Raw genomic sequence first — 25,409 nt, 5'->3', positions numbered from 1 at the left:
TACTAATACTGTCTGATTCTTAGGTTTAACTTGGACAGCATGGTGCATCTTTAGAGTGCCTAGCCTAGGTTTAGACCAACTTTTATTTGGCTTATTATACTCCAAAATATTTTGCCACAGTTTTGGTGCATTTTCTGGCATGCCCATGTTGATTTACATAAAACCCTCCTCCCTGTCAATAAACCATGGTATTGTGTGATTTACTCATACAGATTCACAGCATATGATGCCAGTCTGTGAGGTAAATTAGAATTGGTTTGTGCTATTGTGTGTTGTTTACAGCTGGCCGCTCACTTGGCCAATTAGGAAAGCTAAATTTAGTTATTGGCCAAAAGCTCTATTTTTTTTTTTTTTGTATTACTGGTATGAATTTTTTTTTGTCTGTAAGAGAAGAAAATAATGCTGGTAGAGGGGAGTCTAAATAAGAAATATTGTAGTGAACATGCCTTGAGCCCATCTACCCCAGGAGATGTACAGGGTGGGCCATTTATATTGATACACCTTAATAAAATGGGGATGGTTGGTGATATTAACTTCCTGTTTATGGCACATTAGTATATGTGAGGGGGGAAACTTTTCAAGATGGGTGGTGACCATGGTGGCCATTTTGAAGTCGGCCATTTTGAATCCAACTTTAGTTTTTTTCAATAGGAAGAGGGCCATGTGACTCATTAAACTTATTGGGAATTTCACAAGAAAAACAATGATGTGCTTGGTTTTAACGTAATTTTATTCTTTCATGAGTTATTTACAAGTCTCTGACCACTTATAAAATGTGTTCAATGTGCTGCCCATTGTGTTGGATTGTCAATGCAACCTTCTTCTCCCACTCTTCACACACTGATAGCAACACCGCAGGAGAAATGATAGCACAGGCTTCCAGTATCCATAGTTTCAGGTGCTGCAGAATGGCCAAAACAAAAATTGGAACAGGACCCTGGTTTACGCAAAAGATTTTGCTAAGTGATGAGGCAAACTTTTATGTGAATGGTGAAGTTAACAAACATAACCACCGGTATTGGTCTGACACTAACCCACATTGGATAGATCCCTTCAAAACTGTTGAAACACAAAAATTGATGGTATGGTGTGCTTTATGGGGTACAAAGATAGTGGGGCCATTCTTCATCAATGGAAACCTCAAGGCCACTGGATATGTGAAATTGCTACATGATGATGTGTTTCCCTCTTTATGCCTTGAAGCTGGCACGTTCCCTGAGTTTTTCCAGCAAGATGGTGCACCACCACATTATGGGTGTCAGGTCTGAGCATTCCTAGATGAACAGTTTCCTGGAAAGGGTATTGGTCATTGTGGGCCAGTTGAATGGCCCCCAAGGTCTCCCGATCTGACTCCCTTAGACTTTTATCTTTGGGGTCATCTGAAGGCAATTGTCTATGCTGTGAAGATACGAGATGTGCAGTACCTGAAACTACAGATACTGGAAGCATGTGCTAGCATTTCTCCTGCCGTGTTGCTATCAGTGTGTGAAGAGTGGGAGAAGAGGGTTGCATTGACAATCCAACACAATGGGCAGCACATTGAACACATTTTATAAGTGGTCAGAAACTTGAAAATAACTCATGAAAGAATAAAGTTACATTAAAACCAAGCTCATCATTGTTTTTCTTGTGAAATTCCCAATAAGTTTGATGTGTCACATGACCCTCTTCCTATTGAAAAAACAAAAGTTGGATTCAAAATGTCCGACTTCAAAATGGCCGTCATGGTCACCACCCATCTTGAAAAGTTTTCCCCCTCACATATACTAATGTGCCACAAACAGGAAGTTAATATCACCAACCATTCCCATTTTATTAAGGTGTATCCATATAAATGGCCCACCCTGTAGTTTCAATAAGCTAATTCCACTACAGATTTCATAGCCAGAATATCTATCTATCTATCTGGGTTAAAGAAAAACACTGGCACTCCTTTTTGCGGTGAAAAAATGTGATCACACAAACATGGTGCGACGTTTCGGTTGCCTCACCCAGCCATTTTCAAGCAACAAATGAAACCACTCGGTGAGTATATATGAGGTCACGCAGGACCAGACAATTAACACATATGCTTGAAATACCATAATTGTTACGCTGAGCGCTCAGGGTCCCTTCTCCTCCCCGGAGCGCTCGCGGTGTTCCCCTCTCTGCAGCGCCCCGGTCAGACCCACTGACCGGGAGCGCTGCACTGACACTGCCGGCGGGGATGCAATTTGCATAGCGGGACGCGCCCGCTCGCGAATCGCATCCCAAGCTACTCACCTGTCCCGGTCCCCGGCTGTCACGTCCTGGCGCGCGCGGCTCCGCTCCTTAGGGCGCGCTTGCGCCAGCTCTCTAAGATTTAAAGGCCCAGTGCACCAATGATTGATGCCTGGCCCAATCAGTCTAATTAGCTTCCACCTGCTCCATGTCCATATAACCTCACTTCCCCTTCCCTTCCTTGCCGGATCTTGTTGCCCTTGTGCCTAGAGAAACCGTTTCCTGTGTTTGCCATTACTGTGTTTCCAGACCTTCTGCTATCACCATTGACTACGAACCTTGCCGCCTGCCCTGACCTTCTGCTACGTCTGACCTCACCTCTGTCTAGTCCTTCTGTCCCACGCCTTCTCAGCAGTCAGCGAGGTTGAGCCATTGCCGGTGGATACGACCTGGTTGCTACCGCCGCAGCAAGACCATCCCGCTTTGCGGCGGGCTCTGGTGAATACCAGTAGCAACCTAGAACCAGTCCACCGGTATGGTCCACGCCAATCCCTCGCTGACACAGAGGATCCACATCCAGCCTGCCGAATCCTAACAATAATAAATGTTACGAACGACGTGCAATACTTTCTCTTCTCAGTGCATTATTATTACATGTAGACAATTCTATATCTCAAGTGCACAGTGCATTATACAGTGAATAACAATAAAGGGCATCAGGTGTACATATTAAAATTAATCGCAGCATGGGCAGGGAGATGGACGTCACTCACCTCGCTGTAAATATGGTGTATTCCAGTGTAATACCACTAGGATGCCAATGTCCTACAGTTCCGGACAGTAGAATCGTCAGATGACGTCACAGTCTGGTGATCACGTGAGTGGAGAAATGGTCCCTAAGCCTGCGCATGCGTGTGCAGTGTTAGAGAAACAATGACACCATCTTTGCTGTGGTCATCCCTCGATTAGCGTAGCCCAGGCGCTCATTAATCTTCTAGTATCCTATTCTGTGCCTTTTCAAAAATGAAAGAAGCAATCTGATTGGTTGCTATGGGCAACTCAGCACCTTTTCCTCTGGACAGGTTTTGATAAATCTCCCCCTATATATTTATTATGATATTTTAAGCATATTTTTAATTGATTTGCACTAATTACTGTATGTATTAATTGTCTGGTCCTGCGTGACCTCATATATACTCACCGAGTGGTTTCATTTGTTGCTTGAAAATGGCTGGGTGAGCACGTCGAAATGTTCCACCACCGCAAAAAGGAGTGCCACTGTTTTTCTACAATCTGTATAGCATGAGCCGGTAACCTGGACCTTATACAGTGTGCATCCGGATACACTCTGCTTTTTTGGAGTGCTGCTCTCCTGTAAATACGCTGCTATCTATCTAACTATCTAAACTCCAAAGAAAAGAGCGGCACTCCTCAAGTAATGCACGGGTGCCCACTGTAACTTGGTCCTGGCTTCAGACCTCCAGCGATGCAGCAACAAATACACAGTGGCAACTCCAATAAAGTGAAAAAGTGGGTGTCTTTATTCACATAATGTGGTGCCTCAGACACCCACTTTTTCACTTTATTGGAGTTGCCACTGTGTATTTGTTGATGTATCTAACTATCTATTTATCAATATAGCTACAGTACACTGTCAGGAAAATACACAACATCAGCTTAGGAACTGAGCTGAAATTCTACCTAAAGATGTCTGTCTCGGTTGCTCTCAATGTAGCAGACTGTGTTATTTTCAGCAATTTATGTCTCCATGTCAGCGTTGACAGACTCTTTATAAACATTGGAATATGTTCTGCCAAGAGGAATATTTGCTCAGTTTTAAAATATGTTACTTTATTTGACAATCCTTAACCAAGAAAAAAGTGACTTTTAACGTAAACAAAACAGTTATAGAACTGTCTCTGCTGGATGGTTGTTTTGTATAATTGTACTTGGTACATCTACAGTATAGTAAAAGATTTAAACTGAAAATAATTCATGAAAATAATATGTAAAAAAAATATATAAAAAGGACAAAATATATTCCCAAAATATATTACCATATTCCCAGAAATACACTCTATTTTACAAGTGAGGTACTGAGCTGCTATGCCAAACTCAATCCATGGACAGAAGTAGCTTCTACTCTTTCACTCTTAAAGGTGTACTCTGGTGGAAAACTTTTTTTTTTTAAATCAACTGGTGCCAGAAAGTTAAACAGATTTGTAAATTACTTCTATTTAAAAATCTTAATACTTCCAGTACTTACCAGCTGCTGTATGCTCCACAGGAAGTTTTATTTCTTTCTGGAATTATTTTCAGTCTGACCACATTGCTCTCTGCTGACACCTCTGTCCATGTCAGGAACTGTCCAGAGTACAAGCAAATCCCCATAGCAAACCTCTCCTGCACTGGACAGTTCCTGATGCGAACATAGGTGACAGCAGAGAGCACTGTCGTTAGACTGAAAAGAGCTCCAAAAAGAAATACAACTTCCTAAGGAGCATACAGCAGCTAAGTACAGGAAGGATTAAGATTTTTAAATAGAAATCATTTACAAATTTGTTTAACTTTGTGGCACCAGTTGATTTAAAAAAAAAATGTTTTCCAGTGGAGTACTCCTTTATGGCAAATCTGTTTTTATTATTTTCTTCAACCAACAAAAATACAGAGAACAATGAGATAAGAAATGCAGTACTGAAGGTCATGCAGGGCCTGAAAAGTAAGAATACTAGGAAAGGCATGTACCATGCCCCCACAATGACTCTGAGTAACAATTCCACAACACCCTACATTCACGGTCAATTGGTAAGGACATGTACCCCAGGGTCCTAGGCAGCCTCCATCAGAAGGATAAAAGCTGAGGTAATCGTTCAAGTCAGGACAATAATGCCCCTTATCATCACCAAAACAAAAGAAGATGAAAGAAACAATAAGATCTCGCTCGAGTGCCTGTAATAAAGGTAAGTAATTGGCCTCAAACAAACAGTTAAGGTCAGCTAACAGATATATCCCCAGGTACCGAAGAGAGTGTGATTGGGAACGGAAACAAATTTGAAAAGAAAGGCAGAGTACCCCTTTAAAGGGGTTATCCATCATAGGTGATTTTATTATGTACCTGACAGACAGTAATGGACATGCTTAGGAAGGATTTGGGCTTGTCTTATGGCTTTGAAGCAAAGACAGGCTGCCTCTGATCACCTGACTAGTGATGTAATGTATCGGGCCGCACTGCAACCTGGAAAAACCTGAGATGGCACCCATGCTGTATGCTGGTAAAAATAAATATTGGGGCAAAAATCACAGAAGAATTGCGAGACTACGATAAAACACAGGTACAGACATTACATTATGGACTACACTTACTTAACAGCCCCTGTTGCATGGTCAAAAAAATCCCGGAATACCCCGCATTCAGCATTTACTGATAGAATAGCTTTCAAATTTTAGGCCTGCAACACCCCAAACAGGTAATCTTGTGGGACATAAGTGCCTTTTTCAACAGAAAAAAATAAAATAAAAATGATTATCATTTTCCATCAGTTGATGGTTTTTCATTTAATGTTAATTTAACAGGTGGAAAAAATGTGTCATAGAATGTAGATTGTAAGAGCTACAGTGGTATGTCTAGAGGAGGAAGAACTAAGTGTACACGGAAAAGAACACCTGGCTTACCGTGAAGTATGGCAGAGGGTTAGGGATGTTCTGGGGCTTCTTTTCGGTTCTGCAGCTTTGTGAAGGCCAAGATGGATTCAATCAAGTGTCAGGAAATCCCAGGAGAACACTTTATGCCTTCTGAGATTAAGCTGAAAATAGGGCATACTTAAACCTAAGCATACCTCAAAGTCCATCGAGGCTTGGTTTCAAAGCCTTGGATTCAAAAGAAGTCTGGAAGATTCTGGAATGGCCATCACAACCATCTGATTTTAACCCTATAGAAAATCTTTGCTAGGATTTAAAGAAGCATGCAAATCCAATCCCCTCATGCTATTATGCGGGGTTTTCCTAAAAATGCTTGTCATGAATGAGTTGAATAATTCTGAAATTGCAGTGGTCATTAAAAGTGTGTTGGATTTGGGAAACCAAACAGCGGAAAGTTTGTAGATAAATCTTTTGATTGCAAATGTATATACTTGCATTCCTTGGATATCTTAATTATTTATCCTTTTCAAGCTTTTCCTGGAAACAGCTTTTATCACCATTATCTTTTTATCAATTTAAACTGTGAGCTATGGAATATTTTAAATAAAGAATGCAGGTGTAACAAAGTTTGGGGGTGTCTGCCTGTATCTCTGTCGTCCCTTAGCCGTGTTACCTCTCTGCACTCAGCAGGCCAATCCTGAGACTTCGCTTTCTGGGAGCTGAGGTACATGTCTTCGGCAGTGCCTCCACCCAGCAAAGTAGGGACTTGGGTTCCCACTGGGAACATCTTAAATATTAATATGACTGACGCACTAACTTAAACAAACTTTGTATTGCAGAAAGAAAAGAAACAACTATGCATAACATATCCCCAGAGTCAAACAATGGGGATATAGGTTACCCTTCTTTAACCCCTTAAGGACTCATGACGTACTGGAACGTCATGAGTCCGCTCCCGATCTATAGCGGGTTGGGCCCAGCCTCTAACAAAGGCCGGGATCCGTGGCTAATAGCGCGCAGCATTGATCGCTGCCGCGCGCTATTAACCCTTTAGACACGGCGTTCAAAGTTGAACGCCGCATCTAAAGTGAATGTGAAAGTATTGCGGTTAGCTCAGGGAGCTGTTCGGGATAGCCGCGGTGAAATCGAACCGAACAGCTTACAGGACAGCCGGAGGGTCCCTACCTGCCTCCTCGCTGTCCGATCGCCGAATGACTACTCAGTGCCTGAGATCCAGGCATGATCAGTCAAGTGGCAGAATCCTCGATCACTGGTTTCCTATGAGAAACCATTGATCATTGTAAAAGATCAGTGTGTGCAGTGTTATAGGTCCCTATGGGAGCTATAACACTGCAAAAAAAAGTGACAAAAAAAAAGTGAATAAAGATCATTTAACCCCTATTAAAAGTTTGAATCACCCCCTTTTTCCCATAACAAAACTGTGTAAATAAAAATAAACATATGTGGTATTGCCGCGTGCGGAAATGTCCAAATTATAAAAATATAGTGTTAATTAAACCGCACGGTCAATGGCGTGCACGCAAAAAAATTCCAAAGTCCAAAATAGTGCATTTTTGGTCACTTTTTATATCAAGAAAAAATGAATAAAAAGCGATCAATAAGTCCTATCAATGCAAAAATGGTACGGCTAAAAACTTTAGATCACGGCGCAAAAAATCAGCCCTCATACCGCCCCATACGCAGAAAAATAAAAAAGTTATAGGGGTCAGAAGAGGACAATTTTAAACGTATACATTTTCCTGCATGTAGTTATGATTTTTTCCAGAAGTACGACAAAATCAAACCCATATAAGTAGGGTATCATTTTTATCGTATGGACCTACAGAATAAAGATAAGGTGTCATTTTTACCGAAACAGAAGCCCCCAAAATTTACAAAAGGGCGTTTTTTTTTTCTTCAATTTTGTCTCACAATTATTTTTTTTCCATTTCGCCATAGATTTTTGGGCAAAATGACTGATGTAATTTCAAAGTAGAATTGGTGGCGCAAAAAATAAGCCAGCATATGGATTTTTAGGTGCAAAATTGAGAGAGTTATGATTTTTTAAAATGCAAAAATGGAAAAACGCTGAGTCCTTAAGGGGTTAAGCACACCTGCGGTCAACCCTGATCTTCCCCATAGCAGCTGTTTGTGCACATACAAAATCCTAAGGCAGATACAAAATCCTGCTCCACAGCATCATCTGGAGTATATTGAACTCAGCAACCGGATCTCAAAGCCTTTCATTTGTATAAATCTACAGGGTGTCCTGTTGTGGGACAAGGACAAGGGGCTTCAGGCTTACCCTTACATCAACCGTAACCTGGTCAGTCTAGCTGTAGTTTCTCCTACTGCTCACAGAGGCTGTAATGTAACCAGTTCTGGATCTCTCCAACTCATCAGCAGGTCTTTTGGGTCAGATTCAACCCAACTGAAATGTCTCTCTCTCTTGTGAAAAATTTTAATTGCTGTAGCACTTCACTGTTTTAGATTTACTCAATGCATCCATTTTACATGTGCAAAAAAGGATGTTTTTTCTTTTATAGACTTTTTTGGCGATCATGAACAAAAATGCAAGTGAAAAATGAAATATGTCAGTCAATGTTACTATGTGTGAAACTACTTCGTCTTCATTCTTATATTAGGCCAGATTTAAACTTGTGGATACACCTGTTCTCTTGTTTGTGCCATTACTGCAGAATATTTTTTGAAACAAAACAAATTTTAAACATCATAGCTCAATGTACTCAATAGATTAAATTTATGATTCATTCAAATGTTGCAATCTTATTTTGTTTAAATTAATTTTGTGGATAAATGTAATAATGTAATTAGAGAACAAACAAAAAAAAGGCTTAAACCTGTTTTGGTACATTTGTGTAAAATTTATTAATTATGCTTTGCAAACCTAATTTTCCTGATCCAAATTATGTATAGTAAAAAAAAAAGTGCCCTTCCACAAATGCAATGCAAAGCCTTATATGAACTATAAAGATGCTTGCTGCATCAGATTATTGTGCAATATGTGATAAACAGGCTTGCGGTTAATTTTGTATCAGCCTTTACCACCTAATCCTCAGTTGAGAGTTATAGCAGTTCTGTCTTAACCATTTAAGGACATGAGGCATATATGTATATACACAATCTGCCTCCTCCCATTCTATGCTCAGGAGTAAAGATGAGTGAATTTTTGAAAAATTTGATTTGGCCGATTGGCTGAATTTGGTTCGGTCCGAATTTATTTGCGGTGAATCTGTATTAAAAACAGCTATTTCTGGCCTACAGAGAGCCTCAATAGGGGTGTAGAACATTTTGCCTTGCTGTGACACGCATGTGGTGTGTGCTGGGTTAGTGAAATAATACTGTTATCATTGGCGTGCGCACGGGGTGTGCCTGGGCACACCCTAATCAAGCCCAGGGGGGGATCTGCGACCACTGAGCAGCCCGCAGAGGGCCCCAAAACATTCTGGACATCCGTGTCCCGAAAGATCTTTTCGGGACACAAGGATGTCTCTGTTACCTTTCTGCGGTGGTCCCCGCGTTAACTTTAAAAACGCAGGGGCTACCGGGAGGTAGCACACGCAGAGAAGTCACGTGCTTGCGCCCATAGCAACGGAGGAGCGAAGCATTGACGAGGAGGACGTGTGCCGGCTGGCATGGTAAGTCACCAGCACCAGCACGTCATCTTCAGTGTTCCGACCACCTCTCCTCTGGTCCTGGGACCTATTGCTATGGTCTATAGGCAATAGCAGTAGATCGTGACCCGGACCGGAGGAGCGGTGGTCAGAACACTGAAGTGGGGCAGTACACAGACATACAGCCTCCAGTCATACACTGTATATGGCTGAGGGCTGTATGTCTGTGAGGGGAACTGTACTGCACCTAATGTGGGGAGCTATACTGCACCTATTGTGGGGGAACTGTACTGTACCTAATGTGGGGAACTATACTGCACCTAATGTGGGGAACTATACTACACCTAATGTGGAGAACTATACTGCACCACATTAGGTGCAGTACATTTCCCCACATTAGGTGTGGCATGCCACTGGGTGATGCAGCAGGCTGGACAACCACATCGGAGCCACGGTTCTCCCAGGCCACTTTATGGTGATGCAGTGCAGTGGTGGCAACATTGGGACCTTGGTTACGCTTCAGCTTCTGCCGACACATCTTGCAGGTGGCCATGTTAACCTTCTCTAGATGCTTGATGAAAAACTGCCACACCGCCGAGTAGCTGATTTTCCCACCAATAATCAGTATTGATTGACTGCTGCTGCCGTCGACTCCAGAAAACCCAGTTCCATTACCTCCAAGGAAGGTAGGCTGCCGCGAAGCAGGTGGTCAACCCCGGGCACATTTGGCTCCAGACTTTCTATTTCTGCCACCATGCTAACTGCCAGCCATTCTACCACCTTGCTGGCTCAGCTGCTACCTCACGGGCAACCTGCAACCATCTTCTTTTGATGATGATGAAGCCCCTTCTGCAACCGGCTCCCAAGTGCGATCGGCTTCATCATCATCGAGGTGTGTCTGCACATCACTGATGTCCTCCTCAGGTTCCTCAACAGTGTCTGCTTCAGAAGCCTGAACGCTCGCAACACCACTTCCCATGCCACTCTGCACATCACTACTTGCCCGCCTAGCAGAGGAACCGGCAGATGTCTCCTTCACTTCTTGGCTGGGCAGTAGCTGCTGAGTGTCCTCCAGATCGTCCTCACTAAATAGTGGAGCTGAACCCACAGCATAAGATACTTCTGTGGGTGAGGAAACAGCATAGGACTGAGGCAATGGGAGGACAGAGGCTGCTCCTGGGCAATGCCAACTGAGGTTTGTGTCTGAGGAACCCACCGACTGTTGACTGGGGGTGTCAGATGTCACTTGTGATGAAGTGGGTGACCGTGTTAACCAATTGATGACGGCAGATGGGTTGCTAGTCAAGACACGACCGCTAGCTGATACCAGGAGCTCAGGCCTCCCGCTTTGACCCCTGCTGCCACTCTCCCCTGCTGCAACCTCTTCCTGATGAATTTAGGCCTCTGCCTCTCCTCTGTGCATGTCCTGGCATTTCGCTGTGTGACATATTTAGTGCGTATATGAGGGGAGTGCAATACGCTCCACTACACTTAAAGGGGTTGTGCGCTGCCCTTCAGTTCGGAGCTCCACTCACAGCATCCGGAAGTTCATTACTCCGAACGCTGCGTGCGGGCTTCCGTGTTCGTGGCCGCCGGGCGTGACGTCACGCCCGGCCCCTTCGTGACGTCTCGCCCGCGCCCTCGTGACGTCACTCCCGCCCCTTGTACCAAAGTCTATGGGAAGGGGGCGTGACAGCGGTCGCGCCCTCTTCCCATAGACTTTCGTTGAGGGGGAGGGCGAGAGGTCACGAGGGGGCGGGCGAGACGTCACAAAGGGGCTGGGCATGACGTCACGGAAGCCCGCACACAGCGTTTAGAGTAATGAACTTCCGGATGCTGTGAGCGGAGCTCCGAACTGCAGGGCAGCGCCCAACCCCTTTAACAAAATATTTGTCTTCAACACCAGCAGGTGTGTACTTTTGCCTGGCCTTTCACAGTATATAGACCCTTGAGACTTTAACAGGAACAAAATAGTACACCACTCAGATGTACGTATGTGGTATGCACTTATGAGGGGAGGACAATGCGTTCCAGTACGCTTAAAAAAGTATTTGTGTACAACACCAGCCGGTGAGTACTTTTGCCTGGCCTTTCACAGTATCTAGGCCCTTGAGACTTTAACAGGAACAAAATAGTACACCACTTAGATGTGTGTATGTGGTATGCACTTATGAGGGGAGGACAATGCGCTCCAGTACGCTTAAAAAAATATTTGTGTACAACACCAGCAGTACACACCAGTGCTGCAGCACACAGTCGCTGTGTACTACACCCAAAATTGCACTCTCATTCTCAATTCTCTCTCAATCTCACTCCCTTCCCTATCAGTGCTTCTATGCAGGATTTGTGCTTGAGTTGAATCACTGCAACACACTGCTCTCTGTCCCTCTCTGTAATAGAATGCTGTAGTGACTGGGAGGGGAATCGCTGCAGTAAGAATTCTTTCCTGTGCAACTCACACTGCTCTCTGTCCCTCTGTGCAACAGAACGCTGATGTGACTAGGAGGTGATTCGCTGCTGGAAAAAGCTTTTCTGTGCAACACACAGCGCTGTCTGTCCCTATCTATCTCGCTGAAATGAAAGGCTGAAGTGACTGGCTGCAAGATGGCTGCCGATTATATAGGGCTGTGACATCACAGAGGTGACTGGTTGCTGATAGGCTGCATGCTGCATGTAATTCAGAGTCATCCCGCCTACCCTTGTTCCTGCCTTCCCAGGATTCCTTGCCCTATGTCCTCACATTTTTCCTGAAATTTGTAACAAATTCGGATTTGTCAGATTCGATTCGCTCATCCTTATATTTCTGAGACAAAAATCAGGCACTAGTAAATCTGGGCCAATATAGCCAATGAAAGACATGCAAGACTTCTTCTATTTTAGTTTAATGAATGGCAGCCAATATACTAATCAATAATCTTACTTATACATTTTAAGTTATATATGTACCCAGTAATAAACAATAACAGGATGAAAACAACTTGGACAGATCTTACCCACTGCTCTGTTTATAGTTCTTAAATTCTAAAACAAGATATAGCTCTGCAATAGGTTGACTTTTCCAAATGCCGATTACATTCATTTGTGAATAAAACATCTTTCATGAAATTTATTTAAAGCAATATTTATACATGTTTTCACTCTATTATGAATATAATAACTATTTTTCTTGTATTACAAATACACTAAGTTTGGGTTTACTGTCATATCATCAGTGCTTCTTAAGCATTAATGCCAAATACCTGTTAAGCAATCTTGCGCTATTACACAGCAACATATCATTTTCATTGGCGTTCTGAAAACAAGGATATTATCATTCACTCAAGAACAGCAGTTGTTTTATCTCAATACATGTGCACCTGTAAATAATAAGGTACAGTGGAGCAAAAAGTATTTAGTCAGCCACAAATTGTGCAAGTTCTCCCACTTCTCCACTCATCTCCCAAAGATGAGAGAGGCCTGTAATTTTCATCATAGGTATACCTCAACTATGAGAGACATAATGAGAAAGAAAAATCCATAAATTTATTTGCAAATGATGGTGGAAAATAAGTATTTGGTCACCTACAAACAAGCAAGATTTCTGGCTCCCACAGACCTGTAACTTTTCTTCTTTAAGAGTCTCCTATGTCCTCCACTCCTTACCTGTATTAATGGCTCCTGTTTGAACTTGTTATCAGTATAAAAGACACCTGTCCGCAACCTCAAACTGTCACACGCCAAACTCCACTATGGCTAAGAACAAAATTGTAGACCTGTGAAAGGTTCTCTGTCTACTCAGTACCCCAGTACCAGGTCCAATTTGGCTTAAGGCTTGTACTGGTGCCAGGAGAGTGTCTTGTCGGGTGTGGAAAGAATACAAACACACAGGATATCGTCTAAGATCGCTCTGTCTTTCTATTTACCAACGTTCATAAATATACCATAGTTGCACAATAGTTACAAGTCAGCAGAGCCCAATAACAGAATGTACGTGCACAATAGTTACGAATCAGCAGTTGAGCAAAGCAAGATGTACGTGACTTAAGGGAGTGTAACTTATGCCTTGCGGTTACAAAAAGCAGAATTAAGATATATCATACAAGAATACAGATCTGTATTATTTTATCAAGACCCTTGTATCCTTCAATCCCCTCTTAAAACCAGTTGTCACTTTAGACAACTTGGTTTTTCTTGTTTTCTATTTTCTTTTGAAAAGTCTTTATGTACGCAGTATAGCCCTCTGCTGAGTGACGGTGAAGTAGAGGGACTTGGGTGTCTCTCAAATTCATTATGCAGAGTCACCGTGGGGTGAATGAAAGTCAATAAAGTCATTAATGCAAACATCATGAGAATTAGTTTCTTCGACCCTCTGCCAGAACAAGGCCAGGGCATCAGCGGGTACATCTTTCAGTAGGCCTTCAAGGTCAGGGCGGTCTGCCCCCGTTATTACCTCCTTTGAGTGATGTTGGACGAGTTTGATCCGAGAGGCGTGGATCCAAGAAGGGCTGTCTTCCGTGAGGACTGCCGTCCTCGTCACGGCAACAACTGTGGTTGGGGGTCCAAAGGTGAAGTCTCTGGGCTTGCTTCTTTCCTTTCGACAGACTCTTAACCAGGACAGTGTATCCTTCCTGGAACTGGTGTGTTGGTTCCTGTGGGAGAGAAGGAGAATTACAGACAACTTTTTGTTCTACTCTATCAAGGGTTTGGATAAGGTCTGTGACATATTGTTCCCTTATCTGGTCGAGGTCCCCTTCTTCTGTTATAAGTGGTCGTTGGGCCCATGGAGTCGGGAAAGGCCTTCCCATGGAAATGAGCAATAAAGACTGGGGCACTGTGTTGGGGGTATGTATGGTTTCCCCTCTTTGTAGATCAATCCTGTTACAGGATTTTTCTGCAATACCGGATAACACCAATCATATTCCTCTTGTTTGGGAACAGAGGACTGGAGAGAGAAGAAGTGTTTGTGTCTTCGAGGGAAGGAGGTGTAAGAAATGGTAACATCAGTAAGGCAGGTTGTTTCGTAGCAGCCAGTTTGGCGGTGTGGTCTGCTAGAGCATTGCCCTTTGAAATGTGATCAGTCCCACGTGTGTGTGTCCTGCAGTGAATGATGACTAATTGTGATGGTAGGGTAAGTGCATGTAAATGGTGAAAGGTTTATTAGCAAAAAGTGTACAGGCTCTTGTGAGGGCGATGAGTTCCGCAGCTTGTGCGGACTTATAGGGGATGGACTGGGCTTTGAGGATAATGTCAGGTAATTGGACAATAGCATAACCGGCATGGTAAACATTGTCATTGGGGCGGGTGCATGACCCATGTGCAAAGACTTCTGGAGCATCAGGTATGGGCACTGAAGAGAGGGCTGGTCTGGGTGAGGCATCAGTGTGGATGACTTGCAAGCAGTCATGTATGCATGAATTTCCAGGCCAACTAGTGCGTTGAGTATTGGAGCAGGGCCAGATGTAGGGGAGGCATACACCATTTTCAAGGATGGATTACAGAGGAGAATTGTCTCATATCCAGAGAGCCGTTGTGCTGACATGTGGTGTGTATGAAGGCCTTTAAGGAGAGAGATAGCATCATGAGAAGTTTATAAGGTAGTGTCATGTCCTAAAGTGAGGATGGTAGCTTGTTCAATCAATCATAGCACAGGCAGCAAGAGCTCGCAGACATGCCGGAATCCCCTGTAGACAGGCATCACCTTTGAGAAAAAAGGCACAAGGACGTAGTTTACCTCCGTGAAACTGTGTCAGCACACCCGCCATGGTTTTACAATTGTCTTGTGCATACATGTGGAAAGGCAAAATGTAATCTGGGAGGCCTAGCCCTGGACTTGTCATTAAAAGCTTTGTACATTTATGAGGACCATTTGATTAGATCTGGTTTGTCCAACAGGGTAGCATCTCTCAAGATTTTATCATAATATGAGCAGTCGGGAATCCACTGCCTGCAGAAGTTAATCATACCCAAGAAAGATTGCATTTCCTTTTGGGCGTGCGGGGTGACCAGGCCCGCTACAGACTGAACTCTAGACGTGCTCAACTCCCTTTTCCTTTTGGCAGAACAAAACCCAGATATTCAACCTGTTCACAACACCATCCTCAAGGCAGGCCTCCTCAGAGAAACTACACAGTAACAAATCATCAACATATTGGAGGAGAACAGAACCCTGGGGGGCGTGCCATGATTTTAAAAAGGCTTGGAGGACAATGCTGAACACAACTGGTGAATCAGCATACCCCTGGGGCATTCTACACCAGGTTAACTGTAGTCCCTCAAAGGAAAAAACAAAAAGGAGTCTGGTCTCTTTGTCCACTGGGATCGAGAAGAAAGCATTCTTCAGATTGAGGACAGAAAAATGAGTTGCCTTTGCTGGGATTGATGACAACAGTTGGGTAACATCAGGAACTATAGGGGCAATAGGCACAATTAGTCTGTTGATGGCTCTCAGGTCTTGTACAAAACAGACAATACCATCGGGTTTGGGGACCGGATTAATTGGAGTGCAGTAGGGAGAGATAGTATGTTCTAAAACTCGAGTTTGTAGGAAATGTTTGATCATAGGGCGGATATGTTCGAGTTTGTAGGAAATGTTTGATCATAGGGTGGATACCTTTGATTTTTTTTTCTACCATTACTTTTGGTAGACTGGGAGAATGTCAGGTTTGAGTCTTGCCTTGTATGGTGTACAGTCAATGTGTCCCACATCATGATCTCCATGTGATCAGACAATGGGGTCTACCTCAGGTGGGACCTGGGCCGGGGACATAACAGGATAATGTCCAGCAGGACAGTACCCTGCAGGTGTGACTATGGGTGTGAGGTCAGACGTGACATGTAACTTGGACGGGGATGCAGTGATATGTAATTTGAGTTTACATGTGAGGTCTCTTCCCAGGAGGTTTACAGGGCATTCAGGTATGATACGAAAGGAATGGAAGGTTAAATGGTCACCCTCGGGGCATTGTATATACAGGTACTATGAACATACTCAATTTCAAACAGTAGACATATATATATATATATGCATACATACATATATATCCCCTGAAAAACAAAATTACACCAGATCCGAAGAAGAAGAGGCTGTCATGCTCCCTGTAAACCCCGCCTTACTCCTCCCAAACCTCTATGTCACAAGTCACCTCCCCTTTGAGTCTGGCTTCTTGTCTTTCCCCAGTTCTGGTCAGTCACCATGAAACGTCTAGTATCACATTTGTTACTGACTGTGTTACTTTACATCAAGAGACATACAAGAAACATGTAACATGTAACAATACCGACATTTACAAATACAAATACTTAACGTACAACACACAGGGCCCACATTCTCACCAAGAATGTAAAAAATAAAAGTGTTCACTGCTCTCTCCAAAATTTGAAAAATAATTATCTCCAATGCGCATTGTTTATAATCCAGTAAACCATTAGCTTGATTTTAAATGCCTAAAGTAATACAGTGACCCCCCGACCTACGATGGCCCCGACATATGATGAAATCGACATATGATGGCCTCTCAGAGGCCATCGCATGTCGATGTCAGCATCGACATACGATGCTGATAGCAGCTTAATGTTCCCCGTGTGGTGCGGTAAGTATTACTTACCCCTCCACGATGCTCCGGGGTGCCCTCCGGGTCCAGCGCTGGTCTTCCGGTGTCTTCTCGGCCCTCTCCGATGACGTCAATACGCTGCTGTACACGTCATCCAATAGGAATGGCTTATGCAGCGGCGTAATGAAGTCGCTACGCAGGCCCAGTAAGGCCTTGCGGAAGACAGAAGAGGACCGAAGAAGACAGAAGAGGACCGGAGAAGACAGCAGAGGACCGGAGAAGACAGCGGAGAGCCCAGCGGAGGCTGGGGTCACCATCGGGAGCGGCGGGGACACCATTTCGAGCGGCGGGGACAGGTGAGTACAGCTTCTTATACTTTACATTGCACGAATCCCTCAACATACGATGGATTCGACAAACGATGGCTCGTTTGGAACGAATTACCATCGTATGTTGAGGGACCACTGTATTTATCAATCAAATAGTGATCACTTTTTTTTATGTATTTTATATCTTATTTTATTCTTCTTGGCCAAATTTCTTCTCTTATTACTCCTGTAATATAATCAGACAATTAATCGCATTTCCTGATACATTTAATTTTTTGGCATCAACCCTGTGTTACTGTGAAGACAAGAAATTAATGAAATATCATCAAATAGTTCAATTTAATACCACGTGAATATTTTTTTCTTATAACACCATTTTCATTCCAACACAACAGCTGTACAGGGAAAACATTCACTGGTCATATTCCATACACTCCTGATTTATTAATACATCTCACACATATACAACATACTTTATATCATAAGAACCATCCTATAAATGCCATCATATGACTACATACACAGGGCTTTCCTAGCGATTTACCATATCACTGCATTCCATAGCACTGAACACTCATCTTCACTTCACTTATTCCAGCAGTTTCAGCTCTGCTCATCCTACATTCCTCACGCTGCTTCACATGCTTTCTCCTTCACAAATCGCCTGCTTTTCCACCAAAACGTTGAGTCTCTATTTCTGACAACAATCTCTAATCCTATCAAACAATTTACACAACCCTGCCTCATAACGCCAACATGCTGTGAACCTTTTCCAAAATTCAGTAACAGTTTCACCTAGTTTTTGTTTGCATGCCACAGCAATGGGCAGTGATGACTTTTGTTTGAAAACTTGGTTAAGTTCCTCTTCTAATTCTCTGCATATACGCTCTCTACCCTTCCCGAGATTACAAATTTAGTTGTTAGTGTGGGGGTCAGGTGGTATTTATCATTGGCCCCCTCCCTTGGGAATGGGCTGGAGTCCTCCATGAATTCTGACCAACCAGCTATATCATCTACCCACGGATTCACTAAGTTCCATCCTGTAGGGCTAACTCGGGCCACATAATGTTTACATGTTTCACCGGGAAGGGGAGCAGGATATGACTTAGATGATTTGGAACCCATGTTCTGTAATTGGTGCAAAACCACAGTCTCTGGAGTGGCTGTACTGAACTGTGAAGGCTCCGACAATTCCTCTCAACAGAGTAAGGATTCTCTGATTTAATTGCACCAATCACTGAGCATGCGTGGTATCTCTGAACAAACTGTCACTTGCTTTCACCACATCCCGGGTCAACAAGTTACCTCTAGCCATGAGAGTGGGGGCGTCTTACAGATGTTCTGAGAACCAGCAGATTATTATTATTATTATTAATATTATTATTATAACAGTTATATGCACCTTATACTCTATACATTAAGGCAATGGTTAGTATACTCACGTTTCTTCTTAAGCTTAAGGGGAAAAATGGAAGTTAAAAGAGAATTTATTAACACACTAAACAGAAGTGCTAGAAGTTTCTTAAGCATTAAGCCAAATTAGACAACAATAACAATCTCCCTGGATTGTCAGATTAGTCTTAGTTTCTCATTTGCCTGTTCCCTGAACCGAAGTCAATATTGTGTCCCAGACACGATATGAAAGTAAGTAACTGTTATACTTACTGGGATCGAGACGTGGCCAGTGCCCACCGGGTCAACAATACCACACAAGGATATGGTTCTTACCGGTCCGGAGGATGACCCTCTCGACCGCAGACTGAGCCCCCAGCTGAAAGGTTCTCTGTCTACTCAGTACCCCGGTACCAGGTCCAATTTGGCTTAAGGCTTGTACTGGCGCCAGGAGAGCGTCTTGTCGGGTGTGGAAAGAATACAAACACACAGGATACCGTTTAAGATCGCTCTGTCTTTCTATTAACCAACGTTCATATATATATATATATATATATATATATATATAGATAGATAGATAGATAGATACCATAGTTGCACAATGGTTACAAGTCAGTAGAGCGCAATAACAGGATGTACGTGCACAATAGTAACGAATCAGCAGTTGAGCAAAGCAAGATGTACGTGACTTAAGGGAGTGTAACTTATGCCTTGCGGTTACAAAAAGCAGAATTAAGATATATCATACAAGAATACAGATCTGTATTATTTTATCAAGACCCTTGTATCCTTCAACCTGCACCAGGCTGGGAAGACTGACTCTGCAATAGACAAGCAGCTTGGTGTGAAGAAATCAACCATGGGAGCAATTATTAGAAAATTGATGACATACAAGACCATTGATAATCTCCCTCGATCTGGGGCTCCACGCAAGATCTCACCCCATGGTGTAAAAATGATGACAGGAACGGTGAGCAAAAATCCCAGAACCACAAGGAGGGACCTACTAAATGTATTGTGAGATTTTGAATGAAAACCTCCTTAAATAAGCAAGGGCATTGAAGATGAAACGTGTCTGGGTCTTTCAGCATGACAATGATCCAAACACACCGCCCAGGCAACAAAGACATATTTCAAGGTCCTGGAGTGGCCTAGCCATTCCCCAGAACTCAACCCCATAGAAAATCTTTGGAGGGAGTTGAAAGTCTGTGTTACCCAAGGCAAAATATCCCTCCTCTAGAGGAGATCTGCATGGAGGACTGGGCCAAAATAACAGCAACAGTGTGTGAAAACTTAGTGAAGACTTTTGGCCTCTGTCAAATGTCTGAAAACTTTGAAAATGTTTGACCTCTGTCATTGCCAACAAAGAGTATATAACAGAGTATTGAGATGAAGTTTTGTTATTGACCAAATACTTGTTTTCCACCATAATTTGCAAGTAAATTCTTTAAAAATCAGACACGGTGATTTTATGGATTTTTTTTCATCATTATGTCTCTCATAGTTGAGGTATACCTATGATGAAAATTACATGCCGCTCTCATCTTTTTAAGGGGGAGAACTTGCACAATTGGTGGCTGACTGAAAACTTTTTTGCCCCACTGTATATAGGTGCTATTCATAAATAGTGTTGAGCGGCATAGGCCATATTCGAATTCGCGATATTTCACGAATATATGGACGAATATTCGTCATATATTAGCTAAATTCGCATATTCGGAATATTCACGTTTTATTTTCGCATATGCGACAATGTGCATATCCAAAAATTTGCATAAACGAAAATTCGCACATGCGAAAATTAGCATATGCGAATTTTCACATATGCGAAAATTCGTACGCCAGTCTCACACAGTATTATTAGAGCCTTCTTTACACCACACAAGCTGGAAGCAGCACTGTGATGTGTACTGTGGAAAAATAAAAAACGAACAAAAACGATTCGTAATCGCTAATATATAGTGCGAATTCGTGAATATGCGATATTTGCGAATAAAATTTGCATTGCGAATATTCGCGAGCAACACTATTCATAAACAGTGGTGTAGATGAACGTCTTTTACTCCATTAATTTATATGGTGGAAACTGTGTTGCTGCACCAAATTTATTACATAAATCTGGTGCTGATCACATCAGTACTCCACTTTGTATGTTGTATTTTTGTGCAACTTTTTGTGAGACTTTTTAGCCTGTGAGACAATTATGCAACTTTTTAAAATTGCTGTCCACGGTTAGTTTTAATGCTGTTTTTTATTTGGTGGTGTTTTCCTCCCTTTTGGGTGTTCTGCACCATATTATGTAACTTTAAAAAAAAAGTCAGTTTCATAAATTCATGACCACTGCAAAAACTTATCTCAAAACACGTCTACTACAGCAAAACACAGGAATGCACGTACATGAAAAGTTACACAAAAAAGTATGTCAAATTTACCAGGAAAACAAGGGTAAAAGGCTTCATAAATACCTCCCTATATCTTTTAAAGAAGTACTCCGGGTTAAAAAAAAAACGTATCCCCTATCCTAAGGATAGGAGATAAGTTTCAGATCGTGGGAAGTCTGACCACTGGGCCCCCCGCGATCTCCCGTATGGGGCACCAGTAGTCAGTGGCAAGAGGGCGTGCCCAACTACCGCATGATGCGGCAGCTGACACGCCCTCTCAATACATCTCTATAGGAGAGCCGGAGTGCTGCATTCGGCAGCCTTTAACTCTGCCATAGAAATGTAGTGAGGGAGCATGTCGGCCAACGCGTCATGCGGTAGTCGAAACGCGCTGTTTCGGCAAACAGCGCAACCCCTTAACGACCAGGCCCATTTTGGCCTTAAGGACCAGACCAATTTTATTTTAGCATTTTCATTTTTTCCTCCTCGCCTTCTAAAAATCATAACTCTTTTATATTTCCATCCACAGACCCATATGAGGGCTTGTTTTTTGCGTACCCAATTGTACTTTGTAATTACATAATTTATTTTACCATAAAATGTACGGCGCAACCAAACAATTATTTATGTGGGGAAATTGAAAAGAAAACCGCAGTGTAGCAAATTTTGGAAGGTTTTGTTTTCACGCTGTACACTTTCTGGTAAAAATTACATGTTTTCTTTATTCTGTGGGTCAATACGATTAAAATGATACCCATGTTATATGCTTTTCTATAATTGTACCGCTTGAAAAAAAAAACATTTTAACAAAATTAGCATGTTTGAAATTGACCTATTTTGACCACCTATAACTTTCTCATTTTTCCGTATATGGGGCGGTATGAGGGCTCATTTATTGCGCCATGATCTGTAGTTTCTATCAGTACCATTTATGCTTAGGTTTTACTTTTTATAAATGTTTTATACATTTTTTGGGAATAAAATGTGACAAAAAAGCAGCAATTTTGGACATTAAAATTTTTTTTTACGTTTACGCCATTCACCGTACGGGATAATTAACAATATATTTTAATATTTCAGACTTTTACGCATGCGGTGATACCAAATATGTGTATGAATTTTTTTTTTATGCTTTTGGGAGGAAAATAGGAAAAATGGACGTTTTACTTTTTTATTGGGGGAGGGGATTTTCCACATTTTTTTTACTTTTTATTTAACATTTTTTAAACTTTTTTTTTTTACACTTTAATAGACCCCATTGATTGCTAATACTGATCAGTGCTATGTATAGGACATAGCACTGATCAGTATTATTGGTGATCTTATGCTCTGGTCTGCTCAATCTTAGACCAGAGCAGAAGACCCCAGGAGACGGCCGGAGCCAGGTGAGGAGACCTCTGGCTGCCATGCTGGATGATCGGATCCCCGCATCAGCGCTGCGGGCGATCCGATTATCCATTCAAAGTACCGCACTGCCGGAGATGCCGCACTGCCGGATGTCCGCCATTACCGGCGGGTCCCTGGCTGCTGATAGCAGCCGTGACCTGCCGTGCATGACGTGAGCACCGCTCCGATGCACGCCCTCATGGTGGCGCGTAAATGTACGTCATGGTGCGTTAAGTACCACGGCACCATGACATACATTTACGTCCATTGTCGTTAAGGGGTTAAGGACCATGTTTTTTTCCGTTTTTGCACTTTTGTTTTTTCCTCGTCACCTTTTTAAAATCATAACCCTTTCAATTTTGCACCTAAAAATCCATTTGATGGCTTATTTTTTGCACCACCAATTCTACTTTGCAGTGACATCAGTCATTTTACCCAAAAATGTATGACGAAACAGAAAAAAAATCATTGTGCGACAAAACTACTGAAGAAAAAACGCCATTTTGTAAATTTTGGGGGCTTCCGTTTCTACGCAGAACATTTTTAGGTAAAAATGACACCTTATCTTTATTCTGTAAGTCTATATGATTAAAATGATACCCTACTTATATAGATTTCATTTTGTTGTACTTCTGAAAAAAATCATAACTACATGCAGGAAAATGTATACGTTTCAAATTGTCATCTTCTAACTTTTTTATTTTACTGTGTATGGGGCGGGATGAGGGCTAATTTTTTGTGCCGTAATCTGACGTTTTTAGCTGTTCCATTTTTGTATTGATCGGACTATTTGATCGCTTTTTATAAATTTTTTCATTATATAAAAAGTGACTAAAAATTCCTTATTTTGGACTTTGGAATTTTTTTGCGCATACGCCATTGACCGTGCAGTTTAATTAATCAAATATTTTTATAGTTTGGACATTTACGCACACGGCAATACCGCATATTTTTATATTTATTTTTATTTACATGTTTTTTTTTTTGTTAATGGGAAAAGGGGGGTGATTTGGACTTTTATTAGGGAAAGGGTTAAATGACATTTGTTAACTTTTTTTTACACTTTTTTTGCAGTGTTATAGCTCCCATAGGGGGCTATAACACTGCAAACACTGATTACCAGCCCTATTCACGGCAAAGCCATAGCTTTGCATTGATCAGTGTTATCGGCGGTTGATTGCTCAAGCCTGCATCGGATGTTATGGAGGAAGGTGAGTGACCCTCCGCTCGCGTCCTAGCTGATCGGGACACTGCATTTTCACTGCCGTGGTCCCCATCAGCTCCACTGAGCAGCCGGGAAGCTTTTACTTTCATTTTAGAGGGTTAAAAGGGTTAATAGAGGGTTAAAAGGGTTAATAGCATGCTGCACCGCGATCGCTGCCGCACGCTATTAGCCCCGGGTCCCGGCTTGAGATGTATGCCGGGACCGACCCCATATGACACGGGGTCAACGCGCCACGGGGTCAGCCGGCCAAGGGCATAAATATACATAATTGGTCATTAAGGGGTTAAGGACAGATCACAGTGGGTGTCACTCCGGACACCCGCTGCGGCCGTCCTATATAATGTATAGATGCGGGCAGCACGGCTGCTCTTCTCTGGTCCCTTGCATTGTAGTATATGCCATTTATATACACCTATTCATATTTACCGCACAGAGTTGTGATTGGCTGGAACCATCTGCAGTGGAGCAGAGAAGAGCGTCCGTGCCGCCAGCTTTTATACATTATATAGAGGATCGGGGCAATCTGTCTGTTAGTACAGGTACTACTACTCCCATAAAAAAAGTGAAAAGCAAATACACACTTTATTAAACACATTTTTAAAATACATTAAAAATAAAAAGTTTTACAAAATTTATTATAAAAATATATATATTGTTTTACATATAAATGGCCCATTTAAAAAAAAATGTATATTGCCGGCTACATTTTTAGTTCCCTGTCTGTCGACAAAAATCGATCCGTTTCAAACTTTATGAAAAGGTAGTTATAAAAATTTTCTATTTCATTAAATACAATTTTTTCCATTCGTACCGTAAATTTTATTAAAAAAGGTATCTCCATCCCTTTTTTGGATCGCTAAAAATTGCAAAAAAGAATTAAAACCGCCTGCAAATATGCCAAAGTTAAAACCCATATGGCCTTTTTTCTTGGCGTTTTTTTTACTCCCATAGACTTCTATGGGAGAAAAATGCCACGATTTCAGGGGAAAAAACGCCATAGGCTCAACATGCTGAAATTTTGAAAACTGCCAAGGAGCAGAAAAACACCAAAAAAGGTTTAAAAAGTGCCAAGCTGAGAAACACAACGTGGAAGAGGAATTTAGCAATTTCTCATTGATTTACAGCTAACGTCTGGCCACAGCATTTTTTTTTCACAGAAAAAAGCGCCATGGGGCCGTTTTGCCATTTTTTGGGGGCAAAACGCACAAAAAAAAAAACTATTCGAAACTTAGTCTAAGGGATTAAAAATTCCATAGGTTTACACATTCTTTTCTTTTATTTGCCACAAATTAGCACATTTCCTTTATATAAAAATAAAATGTATCTGTAAAATCGCAGAAATTTAAAACCTGTATTTTTACCAATAATGAGCTTTATGAAAGTATATGGGGAAAGTGGTTGTATGTTTACACAATATGTAAAAAAAATAGACATATTTTTAACAGTTGCTTTAAAGGTGTACTCCGGTGGAAAACTATTTTATTTTTTTAAATCAACTGGTTAAACAAAAGTTAAACAGATTTGTAAATGACTTATTTAAACATCTTAATCCTTCCAGTACTTTCAGCTGCTATATGCTCCACAGGAATTGTATTTCTTTCTGGAGTTCTCTTCTGTCTGATCACAGTGTCTGTATAAGGAACTGACCAGAACAGGATAGGTTTGCTATGAGGATTTGCTTGTACTCTGAACAG

Source organism: Hyla sarda, chromosome 1, assembly GCF_029499605.1.
Source record: "Hyla sarda isolate aHylSar1 chromosome 1, aHylSar1.hap1, whole genome shotgun sequence".
NCBI lineage: Eukaryota > Metazoa > Chordata > Amphibia > Anura > Hylidae > Hyla > Hyla sarda.
The sequence above is the reverse complement of the archived record's forward strand: the minus strand, read 5'-3'. Positions refer to the sequence as shown.